This window comes from Podarcis tiliguerta (assembly GCF_965153285.1).
Source record: "Podarcis tiliguerta genome assembly, chromosome: 14".
Classification (NCBI taxonomy): Eukaryota; Metazoa; Chordata; class Lepidosauria; order Squamata; family Lacertidae; genus Podarcis; species Podarcis tiliguerta.
This window is the reverse complement of record NC_139547.1, coordinates 43,826,881-43,837,750: the sequence shown is the minus strand read 5'-3', so window position 1 is coordinate 43,837,750 and position 10,870 is coordinate 43,826,881. Positions and strand designations below refer to the sequence as shown.

The 10,870-nt window shown below is 47.2% G+C and overlaps 1 protein-coding gene across 9 annotated transcripts in view; it reads left to right on the top strand.

Annotated features, from left to right (window-relative positions):
* The first annotated feature begins 1,051 nt into the window (after positions 1-1,051).
* EEF2K (eukaryotic elongation factor 2 kinase) overlaps positions 1,052-10,870 on the top strand; it is a 46,413-nt gene continuing 36,594 nt past the window's right edge. Inside the window, exons 1-2 of one of the 9 annotated variants that reach the window (XM_083413498.1) lie at positions 1,052-1,517; positions 9,547-9,660. The gene's annotated coding sequence lies outside the window, so the exon portion shown is untranslated. Of the gene's footprint in view, positions 1,518-1,775; positions 2,057-9,546; positions 9,661-10,870 lie in introns of those variants that run through there. The other 8 variants (XM_083413503.1, XM_083413502.1, XM_083413495.1 and 5 more) reach the window with 8 other exon arrangements.

The window sequence follows — 10,870 nt, the reverse complement described above, 5'->3', positions numbered from 1 at the left end:
AAGCAATGCAAATCTTAGGTTCCCCCCCCCCCAAAAAAAACCCTGGCTACGCCCCTGCTGTGAGGTAGGCTAGGCTAAGCTATAGTGACTGCCCCAAGGTTTCCCAAGCAAACATCACGGCTCAGCAGGGATTTGAACAAGGCCCAAGTCCAGCGCTCTAACCATTATGCCACACTGTGGAATCCCCGGTTTCTTGGTTGCTACTGACAGGGTGGGCGACCAGGGCTGCAACCAATGCCGGATTTATGTATAAACTAAACAAGCTATAGCTTAGGGCCCCACTCTCTGTTCGAATTCCTGCTCCATGATTGCAGTCATGGGATTGTTGTCTTTCACATGATGTTGTATGTTTTGACTCCACAGAGTGGGAAGTGATGGAGACAGGATGTTTGTGTTACTGTGTCCTTCGTTCTTTTTCTCTTTGCTGTCTAATGCTAGAGAGAGAGGGAGCCATGTTGCAGGCCTCCGTGCATGTTTATATGTAAATAAAGTAGATTAGCCAAAATGCTGAGTTGCTGAGGTCCGTCACGTGAACTGCGCAGACTCTAAAGATCCCTAAGTGTGCCGGTGTTGGTTGGCATTGGTCACTGTGATGTTCGGGCTGAAGAAAGCTTATGAAGCTCCTGAACGATTGACCAGGAGGGAGGGAACATGCCAGTCGGGCATGTGTCTCTGCCAGGGTCCTACTCGAGTGTAGGCTGAACTCCTGACACTCTCTTGGGAGCCCCCCAAAAATTTAAAGGGGGGGGGAAACTGGATGTACATTTCCAAAATATAAGATAAAAAACAAATAAAATAAAACCTACACACAGCAACAGTGTTTTGTGTTGTGTAGGCTCCTATGATGTAATTAGGTCCATAAATTACTATATAGCATATATTCAACCCAAAAAAACATTTGTTGCTGACAAAGGACAGCTGGACATATAAAGGGCCCCATTAACTTCAGTAGCTTAGGGCCTCATCAAACCTAAATCCGGCCCTGGCTGCAACCACCCTAGACTGTGCGGCCCTGCTACCCAGCTCCAGCTCCGACAAGGCACCTCGTCTCGCGCTTTAAACGCGCGCTCGATGCGCTTTAAACCCGGTCTGCATGCGGACGCCCAGAAGCCCCGCCTGGCTCTGCTTCTCGGCTTGGAGAGCCGCCTCTTCCCTCCTTCCTTCCCTCCCTCCTGCTCCAGCTCCTCCTCCTGCTCCAGCCCGGGGTGAGAACGAGGCGTGCCGTCGGATCCCTGGCTGCGTAGGGAGAGTTCAGCAGGGAGGCTGCAGGCGCTGCGCTCCGGAACGTGCTCGGTGCGCCCCAGTCCCGTCCCCGGGGGAAGCAGCAGCAGCAGCCGGCGCGCGCGGCTCTTGCACGTCGCCTCTGCTCCTGGCACGCTTGCAAAAGCCTGGCCTGCCTCTCTGGAGGCGACTAGCTGGGCCGTCCTTCTGCAGAAGAGAGAGTGAGAGGGCTTGGCGAGGTGGAAAGCAAGCAGGAACCTTTGCAATTTTGCAAAGGTGTGGATCTGCGTGGAAAGGTAGGCCCGGGACTTGCAATTGTTCCTGTCGTTTGTTTGGGGTGGGCAAAGCAAGGAAAAGCACTGGCATGGGCCTCGTGTGTATTTGTGTGGGTTTAGGTCAGCTTGGGTGTATAGGGGACGGTTGTGCTTGCAAGGCCGCCTTAGCTGCCTTTGCAGACGGCCCAAAGCTCTGGCTAGCGGCAATCGTGGCAGCCCGGGGAGGTTTTTCTGCTTGCCCCTCCTTAGGAGCGGGTAGATGCAAGCAGCGCCCGGGCTGACCCTCCTGCCATATCCTCCCCTCCCGCCTTCTTTCGCTGACACGTCTGAATTCGAGAGCTTTCCTGGGAGCGTCCGCGCTGCTGACCTCAGTGCTGGCGACTGGGGTGTAGGTAGGGTTGCATCAACACACAGCTGTGCTGTTTGTGACTGTGGGAGTTGCGAGCGGCCGTGTGGACAGAAACAACCGTCTATTGTGTTCCTGGCTGCACAGTGGGCATTTTGTTTTATTTGCCTCTCGTGATTCGTTCTGTCAATCATCGGGATCAGGAAGGGTTTGGGTGAGTTTGCGCATGTGTGTGTTGGGTTTTTTAATTTTCTCAAAACCAAGATCGTGATCAGCTAGTGAGTGTTTTTATGAACCGATCTCCAAATGCATTGTCATTTAATGAGAACAGATTGGGGCGGGGTGGGGGAGGACAGCTCCTCCAGAGTATCTATTGGTTGAATATGTCTCCTGATTTGCTTGCAGGGAGGTTAGACGAAGTTGGCCGTTTGTTGAGCGTTTGTCCTCATCTGTTTGCGGGGAGGTCTGATGACAATGCATCAAGCATTATCCCACGCTTTCCAGTGGACCTAAGAAGCTGCCTTCTACTGAGTCAGAAAATTGATCCATCTAGTTCAGTATTATCTCCGCTGACAGGCAAGGGATACCCCTAGCTCTCCTTATTGGAGAAACCGATCTTTTGGGGAAGCTGATTTCTCTTGTACGAGATCTCCAATTTTAATGGCGCAATTCAAATTTGCTGCAAAGTGATTGAATTGCACCTGAAAATAGCAAGAGTTTGGAAACACCTTTGGTCGCATGTGTCCTTCTGTAGAGTTGTTGGGTTTTCTTTCCCTTTGGATCTGACTGAACACCATATTTGGGTGGCGGAAGGAATTCTGTCCCTGATTAGACCACAATCCTATGCACAACAACTCAGAAGTAAGACCCATCAAATTAGGAAAGCAGTTATATGATTGCCGCTTTACAGCACAATCCTAGGCATGGCTACTTAAAAACAAGTCCCAGTGTGTTCAGTAGGGCTTAGACCCAGGTAAGTGTGAGCAGGATTGCAGCCTTAGTTACTTTGTTTTGAAATTAATATACTGTATACTGCTGTATCTCCGGTGTTATGCATCTCCGGTGGTTGACTGGCGGTCCTTGACTACTCGTTCTGTTTAAAGGAAGGGATTTTTTCTTGTGGCAGAGAATGTGCTTTGCATATGGAAGGTCCCAGGATTTTACCCTCAGCCTTTCTAGGTAGGAATGGGAGTGAGCCTGGACAGTTGTGGGCAATTGGTTTAGACAGCACCGAGTTAGATGCATCAGTCTTCAGATTTGGTATCCTGATCTGTGAGGAAGGCTGATACTTTTCTTCAGGGATGGGCCCAATTCCCACGTATCACCAAACCATGGCTAAGCGTGAACCGGTGAGTGTGTGAATGCACAAAGCAAAAACTGTTGCTGCTTTCAACCTCCGCCTCTCCTGCCGCTGCTACACTACCTGTAGATAAGCCATGGTTTGGTATAGCGTTGTATCCAGACATGGGCTTGTGGGTTGTCTCGCTCCCAACAAACCACGAACTCTGACCAAGATTTGTTCTTGTGGGAGACAGACCATGAGCCTGGGTTTGGATGTAATCATAAGCCAAACTATGGCTGAGCTCCGTAATGCAGCAACAGCATCCCCGGGGGAGTGTAGCAGGCAGGATTTCCCCCAACTACGTGGGTGTTATCCCTCGTTCACACCTGACCATGTGTTGCGTTTTTGCTTCATGTGAACAGGGCTATGGACTCTCTGTTTCCCCTTCACTCTGTAAGATCTGTGTTAAAACCGCTGTGATGTTGACAGACCCTAGCTGTAGCTGCGGGAGGCAGTGGAAGACAGGAGTGCCTGGCGTGCTCTGGTCCATGGGGTCACGAAGAGTCGGACACGACTAAACAACAACAACAAGCTGTAGCTGCAGCAGATTAGGAAAAGGCTGAGCAGGCAGAAAGTCATTTTGTTCAAGATTCAGCTATCCCAGTGTAAATGCTCCCAAAAGACAGGACGTTCAGTGCCTAAATGATGGGTGGCGTTCTGCTAGGGTGCTTTGCAATAAGGAAGCAGCCATTATCTTTTAAGGAACGATTCCCTTCATGCTGCTATTTTCCAAAAGTGCCGTGTCGTGAAGCCTTGTCTTCTAGTACAGACACTAACCAGCTTGGAAACTTGTTTCTGTGGGAGCACATTTGAAAGTAATGGAGAACAAGAAGGCTGCATAGCTGCTTGAGGAAGGAGAATGAGCGAAGGGTTTGGAGTCGTGCTGGAAATAAGGGGAATGAACGCTGGTTTCCCCCACAATGCCGGCACCATAAATTAACATAGAACATGGTTGGGGAACCCAAATGAGGCCTTCCAGGCCTCTCCCCCCCCCCCCCAGCCCTTGAAATTCTCCCCAGGCCAAACTCCTCATTTTTACCCCCATGTAACGTGTGTCAGTGAATTCTGGTGATGCCCCTTGCTTGTCTGGAGAGAGAATAGGGGAGATAGCCTGCTGTTAGGCTGGCCAAATCAGGAACACCTCAGACCCTGAGATTTCAGAGTACAGTGGTGCCTCGCAAGACGAAAAGAATCCGTTCCGTGAGTCTCTTCGTCTAGCGGTTTTTTCGTCTTGCGAAGCAAGCCCATTAGCGGATTAGCGCTATTAGCGGTTTAGCGGCTATTAGCGGCTATTAAAAGCTTCAGGGATTAGCGGATTAGCTGCTAAAAGGCTATTAGCAGCTTAGTGCCTTAGAAAAAGGGGGTGGGGAGCGAGAAAAAAAACCCCAGGAATCGCAAGACATTTTCGTCTTGCGAAGCAAGCCCATAGCAAATTCGTCCTTCGAAGCACCTCCAAAACGGAAAACCCTTTCGTCTAGCGGGTTTTCCGTCTTGTGAGGCATTCGTCTTGCGGGGCACCACTGTACAAACCTGAGACCTAGGGGTGGCCCTGGCCCCCGGTGATGTCAGAGGAGTAGGGTATGGAGACAGAGGTTAATTGGGAGAAAGGAGTGGAGGAAGTGCTTGCGCTTCAATTTGCAGCTGACTCTTGATGGCTTGAAGCTTGCAAGTTGCATGCACAATCTGATACATAGGTAATTAAAGACACTCTGGTGGACCTGGAGATTTAAGCTTTCCACCTGGAGGGGGGCCAGGCAGACTTGGAGACATCAGGTCTGACCTGCAGGTCTGGCAACCCTGCTTACTGTACCAGGGTATTTGTCTGAGGGGCATCACTGTAGGACACCAGAGTCTGTCATTTGTATGGTGTTTGTGTGGTGGAAGAGCGTTTTAGAAACTGCAGCACCACAGTCCTGTACATGTTTACTTGAAAATAAGTCTGGCTGAGCTTTCTCCCTGGTGAGTGTGTCCCACTGAACACACTGCGACTTCTCCTGGGAGTAAACATGCTTAAGCTCACAGTGCAAAAGAGCATTTACAGTAGGACGTTGCTGGGTTTTAATGCACCCAGTGTTACGTAATGGAATTAAACATTTTGTAGTTGAACAAAGGCAGGGATGATTCTGATACCCAGGAATAGCCATTTGTGTTTTTCCAAAAGTAGGCTTCTGCTAACCGGCATAAATGACAACGAGATTGCAGCCTGCTTCCTTTTTATAAGCAGAGAATATTCCTGGACTGTTTGATTGCAGGTTGTTGATGTAATGTCATGGCAGTCAAAGGCACTCAGTCAGCAGATCTGCTTATTGACAAGCTTGGATATGTTCACATAGTTATGGGGATCTGAACATGGAACAGATGGAGGAAGGGGGGGGTACTCCACCCCCCAAAAAAACCATGGCTGCACAGTACCAACCTCTTGCACAGTTAAATGTTATGCAACCGTTGCCGTGCCAACGCACCAAAGTGTTGCAAAAATAAACTCCATGTGTAATAATAATAATAAATTTTATTTATACCCCGCCCTCCCCAGCCAAGACCGGGCTCAGGGCACCTAACAACAATAATAAAAACATGTTGATTAAAATACAATTTAAAAAACAAGATAGATATGTAGATCTCTCATGTCCTACATTACTTGATCAGACTATAGCTTCATGGGGGCTGAATCAACATACCTATCTGGGTTTTAATTCAAAGAAAATCATACTGTGGGCTTACTAGTTATGACCTGCATCACATACAAAGATGAATACTGTACAAAATTGAATTTTCTGCATGGTTTGTGCAGAGTCTACTTTGCATTCAAATGCTGCATAATTCCTTCACTTTCTGGGTGTTACAACCCAAGAGATTGTTGTGTTCCCTAAAGCTCGATGCACACTGGGTACAAGCCCTAAAGAAGAAGTAAAAATAAATTTCCAAGATACAAAATGGGTGGGGAATTGTTTCCGACAGTATTTGTTGGAATGCTGTGTAAAATAACCGCTGCTGTTTTCAACATAAGGTAGCAGGCTCTGGAAACCTCGCGGGACAAAGACAGCGCTCTGACTTACACTGTGAGCGCAGGCAGGAAGAAATGGAAATGACGGCCATAATCATCATTATAATAATTGATTCTGTGCTTTGGGAGAGAAAGTAGTTGTTGTCTCTGCAGATTTACTACTGAATAAATTTTGAAAGTAGCATTAAAAGTATTCTGTAACGCTGTTTCCCTCCCTCCCTGCTGGTAATTCAGTCAATCAGTCAATCTTTATTATTACAAGTAATAATTATTATTTTGTGGCTATTGTAATGCTGAATTTAGAGCCCTGTTGCACTGTTCAGGGTGCAGATTTATACACACCTAACCTGGGCACAAGCCCCTAAGTGCACAAGCAGAGGACAGCAGTCTTGTATGCTTTTCTGTACTCTGTTAGATATGGGTGTTTTACTGCGTTGCATTCCTGCATTGCAGGGGGTTGGAATAGATGGCTTTTGGGGGTCCCTTCCATTTCCTTAGCACAATTATAGCTTTGCAGCTCTGATCCTGGCAAGTAACAAAATGCACTTTCTAAATTCCATACCGAATCAGTAACCCGTTGAGGCGGCAATCCTAGGCACCTTGGAGTAAGTCCTAGTGGACTCGATACAACTTTTTCCCCTGAGCAGACATGCCTAGGGTTGTCTCGAGCCGCTGGGTCTTGTGCCATTCCCAATTCTCAAGTTCGCAGGCAACATCTGGAGATTGCACAGTGTTTCCAGAGAGTGCTGAGAAACAGTTTTGGAGAAGACAGTTCTGGGAACCAATGCTTCTGGTCGGGTGGGGTTTTAAAGATGTAGGCAAAAGGTGTTATTTTAATGCAGTGACGGTGAAGCCATGGCTAGCCAGACATTATGGGACTCCAGATCCCTTCAGTTCTAGCCAGCATGACCAACAGTCATGGATGATGAGCCATGTTGTGTATGTTGCATGTTGTATGATAGTCTACCATACATCTGGAAGGCCATAGGTTCCTTATGCTGGTTCTAAAGAAATGTGGGTTTTGAGTTAGAGGAGAAGCTGCATAAATCCCACTTGCTTTCAGCCTGATCTCTAGAAGTGTCTGGGTTTGTTTTTATATATATAAAAAATCATAGAGTTGGAAAGGTACCCCGTGCAATACAGGAATTGCAGCTGAGGTTGTTTTGATTGACTGTGTTTATTGTAATTGGTTTCAGGATTTGTGCTGACTTTGTAAGTTGCCTTGAGTCACTTCCATGAGTAAAGCGATGGGAAAAAAAGAAAGTCTCACCTTTGCTTATTTGGAAGTAGGAATGGGGTAGAATTCAGTTCACACTTACACATATTTACAGGCAAAATTGTAACTCTGAAGGGTAAACTATGGAGTCCAGAATGACACCTGCAGAATGGCAAAAGCAGGAAGTGTACAATTTCCAAATATCGCAGCGGGAAACCTAGTTGTTGGTCATGGCCCTCAAGACCTAATTTGGGCTTATCAGCTGACAGTCTAGGGGACCTGTCTCAGAACACCTTGCTCAGTTCTGAGATGCAATTTTAAACTTTGGAAGAAAAGTGGTATATAAATGTAGTCAGTAAATAAATAGGCTGTGTGTACACAACAGGCAGAAACTGATAACGGGAGCAGAAGTCAGCATTCTAAGAATTTCACCTTTTACTATTCAAGTTTTTAGTCCTTATGCTTTTTGAAATTCAGGAAAGGGACAAAAATGTGGCAAAAAGGAGCATATTCAGTTAAGTTTCATCTCTCATTATCTGTATCTCTTGGAGAATTCACAGAATTTTGGGGAAGCAGAATTTGGATTATCTTATTTTGCGGGACGAGGGAAGCACAGAATATATACATAGCACCATGATGAAATACCAGGTTGACCATCAACAATAAGAACCTTCTTGGAGCTGCCAAAACAACTCCAGCTTGAGCACAGGGCAAGTTGCCATTCCTTTTAGATGAACCTTCTAAATAAAAGGTCTCTGTCCTCTTACTGGCACAAGGTAGTGAGACCGGCCTCATTGCACAGGCTCGTTGAGATCTTGAGCGGCAGAATGACTGGGGGTGGCAGGAAGAGAGTCTGCTCATTTGGCACCTGTACGTGGCTGCCTCCTTAAAACAGAGAAAGCACAGGATGTTCTCCTGGAAGCAAGCAGCTCTCTGCTCCTGCATGCCAGGAAGATAAGGCCTGGAATTGGATCTGTTTCAGAAGCATGTTCAGTACTGCTGATGGTGCAGAATTAGGCCTCGAGTTTAGAGCACAAGAGAAGTGCATTTGACTATTCTCTGCATGAGATTTCCAGTTAATAATAATAATAATAATAATAATAATAATATTGATCTCCAGGGTTGTTGTGGTGGCGGTCGTGGTGTGTGTGTGTTCTCCAAATCTTGGGGAATATACATGGAGGTCTAACGGACTGCAAAAAAAACCAAAACACCCCGAAAACCAACACTCTGAATAATTCTTGCCCTGGTTTTCGTAATCTTTCATCATTCATGTAGTTGTGTGGCTTGGTTTAAGGCCAGAAATCAAACCAAACAAACTTGTTCCTGTGGAAACAAGGAATGCCACAGAAGGTTACTTATTACTTTATTGAAGGGGTCAGCAACCTTTTTCAGCTGTGGGCTGGTCCACCGTCCCTCAGACCATGTGGTGGGCCGGACTACATTTTTTTTTGGGGGGGGGGGGATGAACAAATTCCTATGCCCCACAAATAACCCAGAGATGCATTTTAAATAAAAGCACACATTCTACTCATGCAAAAACACCAGGCAGTCCCCACAAATAGCCCAGAGATGCATTTTAAATAAAAGGGCACATTCTACTCATGTAAAAACACGCTGATTCCTGGACCGTCCGCGGGCCGGACTGAGAAGGCGATTGGGCTGCATCCGGCCCACGGGCCTTAGGTTGCCTACCCCTCCTTTATTGTTTAGTGACAATTGTTTAGGTACTGTATTTTTCGCCCTATAGGACGAAATTGTCTTCTCTATGTGTTCAGTGCTGGGGTCCTTCATTGGGGCAGGATTAGTCCAGCCATGGCGGCAAACTAGGCAGCTATCTAGGTGGCTCCCCGCTTTTAAGAAGTTGGGGGGGGGAAATACACTGGTGCCATCGGTTGTTTCCTTTAGCTTGATGTTTTCTGCTCAGATTGAACAACCTCATTGAAAGTTGTGCTGCTTTTCTGCAGAGAATCACATATACACTTGCCTTTCACTGGGAAAATACCATCTCTAATTTTAGCTTGTGTCTTACTTTAGAAGAGGTCAGAGGAGCATTGCACTGTGCCTGACGGTGAGATTTGTGGCAGGCCAGCTCTTAGCTGTACTGGTGGCTAACGGGGCATTTTTCTCCTTTACCTACAGGGTTATAGTTTTTACAACCGCTGGTACTTCCGTGTGGCCTTCTGCCTCACTCCATTCCTGTCACGTGAGGAGGCTTGCGTTCAACTTCTGCTGCCGGAAGTTGATCCACCATAGGTAAGCGCCTTTCCTTTTTATTGACTTTAACTGTAGAGTGAATTCACTGCGTGGATCTTCAGCAAACTAGTCTCTGTGCTTGGGTTTCCGCATCTGAGATACTGTATTTTTCGCCCCATAGGACGCACCGGCCCATAGGACGCACCTAGTTTTTTGGGGGGGAAAGAAAGAAAATTTTTTTTATTTCCCCCCCAGGTGCAGGGCTGGGGCGGGGGAAGCCGGAGCTTCCCCTGACCCCAGCCCCCAGAACACGGTGCTATCCGCTAGCCCTGGGAGAGCCGTGTGACTTCGCACGGCTCTCCCACGGCTAGCGGAGCGCTGCGCAAAGCCCAAATCTTGGGGCGTGCTCAGCTCAGCGCGCCCCAAGCTTCTGGGTGCCGGCAAGGTCTCCGCTAGCTGTGGGAGAGCCGCGCGACTCTTCCATGGCTAGCGGAGCGCTGCGCAAAGCCCAAATCTTGGGGCGTGCTCAGCTCAGCGCGCCCCAAGCTTCTGAGTGCCGGCAAGGTCTCTGCTAGCCGTGGGAGAGCCACGGCTAGCGGATAGCTTCCTGAAGCCTGGAGAGCGAGAGGGGTCGGTGCACACCGACCCCCCTCGCTCTCCAGGCTTCAGCGAAAGCCTGCATTCACCCCATAGGACGCACACACATTTCCCCTTCATTTTTGGAGGGGAAAAAGTGCGTCCTATAGGGCGAAAAATACGGTAAAACAGAAAGGTCTCTTTAAGGCAGTACCTTCCTTTTGCACCAAGCAACCTGGGAGTCATTGATGATTTGTTATTTAGTGTGGCAGCACCTGCACTTTGGAACTCCCTGAGATCAAGCAGGGTCCTTCACTGTGCTCTTTTTGGCACCTCCTAAAAAAATTATTGCTTTGACAAGACCACAAGATAAGATGTTTAGAAAGCTGAGGTAATTTTAATCTGTTTTAGTATTTTAACTTTTGTATGCCTTAAAGTATGGTTGTGTGTGCAAGAGCATCAAGGTATAAGAACATAAAAATAAGGTAATAATTAAGTAGAAGCAGTAAATATTTAAAGAACCAGAAGGGGAAGTTGAGGGAAGTCACAAGGAGGGGGCGGGTGCTTCTTTTTTCTTTTGTATGATAAATGTTACATTGTGTTGTCTGATTGAATATAAAACTGCAAAAATTCAATAAAATTTCATTAAAAAATAAAGTAAATTATGGTTGTGGATTTTTCTCCATGTTATCAC